The following is a 3,483-nucleotide window of genomic DNA, read 5'->3' as shown; positions in this document are numbered from 1 at the left end:
TTCCAGTACTGACACTTTTATTTTTCTTGTGCATCTGAACCCTTTTTCTCTCCACTTGGCTAAGAAGAGGGAATCTGCCTTCGATCACTCTGAGTTCAGGTCCAAATGTGTGTTAACAAACTCTCTTTTTGTCGTCCTCAAAACACACACACACACACACACACACACACACACACACTTCATAGTCACACAAAAGGAGAAGTTAGTATATTAACTTTTTCATTAGATACACTTATTTTTTTTTTTTAGGAATGTTGCCTTTAACTTCTGGGAGTGGGAATAGGAGTTATTTTTAAGGCTGCAATAATAGCTGTAATAATAGGCCAGAAAAACAACCAGCAGAATAAAATAAAGGTGAGAATCCATTTGGAAGAAAATACGAGTATAATGGGATACTTGACCCCACAAACATGACCTCAATAGCTGATCAAAAGCATTGTGCTTTCCAAATGATCAGGATGCAATTTAATATAGTAGTAACTGCCCAGGTTACAAGATCAACTGTCACAGTCTGAATTTCTTTGAGTTCATGTTTACAAGCTCTGAATATCTCGGCAGAATAAAAAGCTCAAAAACAGCATACCGCCACTTGAGGCAAAGAACTTACCAAATGCTTCTTGATTCATTTATTAACTGACCGGGTGTCCAGGTTGAATTCAAGTGCACCCTGCTAAGGCTCTGTCTCTGCTACAAAAGGAAAGTATGGGGAAGAAGCGGTAACAATAGTGACAAAACTTGACTCGGATGGTCATGCTCCCGTTAACACGATGGACTAAACCTCTCATCCCATACCTATATCCTCTGGGATGGAATGGAGGCCAAGAAGAAGTGTGGCACCTCTCAAGAGGGAAACTTTAAGATGAGAAGAAATATGTTTGTATGCCACGTATACACACACTCGGCACCGTGTTCTTCATAAATATACTCATAAAATGCTCTTAAAACTTAGGTTTTACTTGAAACCGTGTAGGCATGCACCAGCCTGATTCATCAGAAACCCCTAGAATCCAACAGGATCTAGGATCTTTTGGGGAAAGGAACCATATCCCAAAGTACCAGGACCATCTGAACTAGGGTCAGCCTACCTGAACTTGAGAACCCTCAGAGCCAACACCGCACCACACCTCTGAGAATATGCACGGTGCCCTCAGGCCCTGTGGGTTCCAGAGCAAAATCAAGAGGGAAGGTTGCTGTCTCCTGGCCAGAAAAGCCATCCTGGGCTGCCTACCTCTTACTATGTTATTGAAAACAAAATGAAACTCTCTTCAAAAAAGGTGGTCGAGGGACGCCTGGGTGGCTCAGTCGGTTGAGTGTCCGACTTCAGCTCAGGTCACGATCTCATGGTTCGTGAGTTCGAGCCCCACGTCAGGCTCTGGGCTGATGGCTCAGAGCCTGGAGCCTGCTTCTGATTCTGTGTCTCCCTCTCTCTCTGCCCCTTCCCCATTCATGCTCTGTCTCTCTCTGTCTCAAAAATAAATAAACATTAAAAAAAAAAAAAAAAAGGTGGTCGAGCAGGCTGGAGGCAGCAGACACAGAGATGCAGATCTTTGCGGAGACCCTGACGGGCGAGACCATCACCCTTAAGGCTGAGCCCATGACACCACTGAGAATGTCAGAACCACAATCCAAGACAAGGAGGCCATCCCGTCTGACCAGCAGCGTCTGCTTTCTGTGGGCACACAGCTAGATGATGGTTGCACCCTCTCAGACTACAATACGCAGAAAGAGTCCACCCTGCACTTGGCGCTTCACCTACAGGGTGGCACCACCAAGCCTTCCCTCTGCCAGCTGGTCCAGAAATACAACTGCGACACGACGATCTGCCGCAAGAGTCAGGCTTGCCTGCACCCCGCGCTGTCAAGTGCCACAAGAAGAGCCACACCAACAACCTGCACCCCAAGAAGAAGGTTACATAAGGCTCATCCACCGGCCCTTCCTTTGTCTGCAGGGTGACATCTGGCCCGAGCCCCAAGGCCCGTGGGCCTCAATTAAGTTTTCCTTTCTTTTTTTTTTTTTGATCTGATTATTTATTTTTTTATTTTTTTATATGAAATTTATTGACAAATTGGTTTCCATACAACACCCAGTGCTCATCCCAAAAGGTGCCCTCCTCGATACCCATCACCCACCCTCTCCTCCCTCCCACCCCCTATCAACCCTCAGTTTGTTCTCAGTTTTTAACAGTCTCTTATGCTTTGGCTCTCTCGCACTCTAACCTCTTTTTTTTTTTTTTCCTTCCCCTCCCCCATGGTCTTCTGTTAAGTTTCTCAGGATCCACATATGAATGAAAACATATGGTATCTGTCTTTCTCTGTATGGCTTATTTCACTTAGCATCACACTCTCCAGTTCCATCCATGTTGCTACAAAAGGCCATATTTCATTTTTTCTCATTGCCACGTAGAATTCCATTGTGTATATAAACCACAATTTCTTTAGCCATTCATCAGTTGATGGACATTTCGGCTCTTTCCATAATTTGGCTATTGTTGAGAGTGCTGCTATGAACATTGGGGTATAAGTGGCCCTATGCATCAGTACTCCTGTATCCCTTGGATAAATTCCTAGCAGTGCTATTGCTGGGTCATAGGGTAGGTCTATTTTTAATTTTCTGAGGAACCTCCACACTGCTTTCCAGAGTGGCTGCACCAGTTTGCATTCCCACCAACAGTGCAAGAGGGTTCCCGTTTCTCCACATCCTCTCCAGCATCTATAGTCTCCTGATTTGTTCATTTTGGCCACTCTGACTGGCGTGAGGTGATACCTGAGTGTGGTTTTGATTTGTATTTCCCTGATAAGGAGCGACGCTGAACATCTTTTCATGTGCCTGTTGGCCATCCGGATGTCTTCTTTAGAGAAGTGTCTTTTCATGTTTTCTGCCCATTTCTTCACTGGGTTATTTGTTTTTCGGGTGTGGAGTTTGGTGAGCTTTTTATAGATTTTGGATACTAGCCCTTTGTCTGATATGTCATTTGCGAATATCTTTTCCCATTCCGTTGGTTGCCTTTTAGTTTTGTTGGTTGTTTCCTTTGCTGTGCAGAAGCTTTTTATCTTCATAAGGTCCCAGTAATTCACTTTGCTTTTAATTCCCTTGCCTTTGGGGATGTGTCGAGTAAGAGATTGCCACGGCTGAGGTCAGAGAGGTCTTTTCCTGCTTTCTCCTCTAAGGTTTTGATGGTTTCCTGTCTCACATTTAGGTCCTTTATCCATTTTGAGTTTATTTTTGTGAATGGTGTGAGAAAGTGGTCTAGTTTCAACCTTCTGCATGTTGCTGTCCAGTTCTCCCAGCACCGTTTGTTAAAGAGGCTGTCTTTTTTCCATTGGATGTTCTTTCCTGCTTTGTCAAAGATGAGTTGGCCATAAGTTTGTGGGTCTAGTTCTGGAGTTTCTATTCTATTCCATTGGTCTATGTGTCTGTTTTTGTGCCATCAAGTTTTCCTTTCATTGCAAACCAACCAACCAACCAACCAACCAACCAACGAAC

At 44.3% G+C, this 3,483-nt stretch overlaps 1 pseudogene; it reads left to right on the top strand.

Annotated features, from left to right (window-relative positions):
* Nucleotides 1-1,537: 1,537 nt before the first annotated feature.
* LOC125168098 (ubiquitin-like) lies at nucleotides 1,538-1,916 on the top strand (annotated as a pseudogene).
* The last annotated feature ends 1,567 nt before the right edge of the window (nucleotides 1,917-3,483 follow it).

The sequence above is a fragment of the Prionailurus viverrinus genome, chromosome B3, assembly GCF_022837055.1.
Source record: "Prionailurus viverrinus isolate Anna chromosome B3, UM_Priviv_1.0, whole genome shotgun sequence".
In the NCBI taxonomy this organism is placed as follows: domain Eukaryota; kingdom Metazoa; phylum Chordata; class Mammalia; order Carnivora; family Felidae; genus Prionailurus; species Prionailurus viverrinus.
This window is presented reverse-complemented; position numbering and strand designations above follow the sequence as displayed.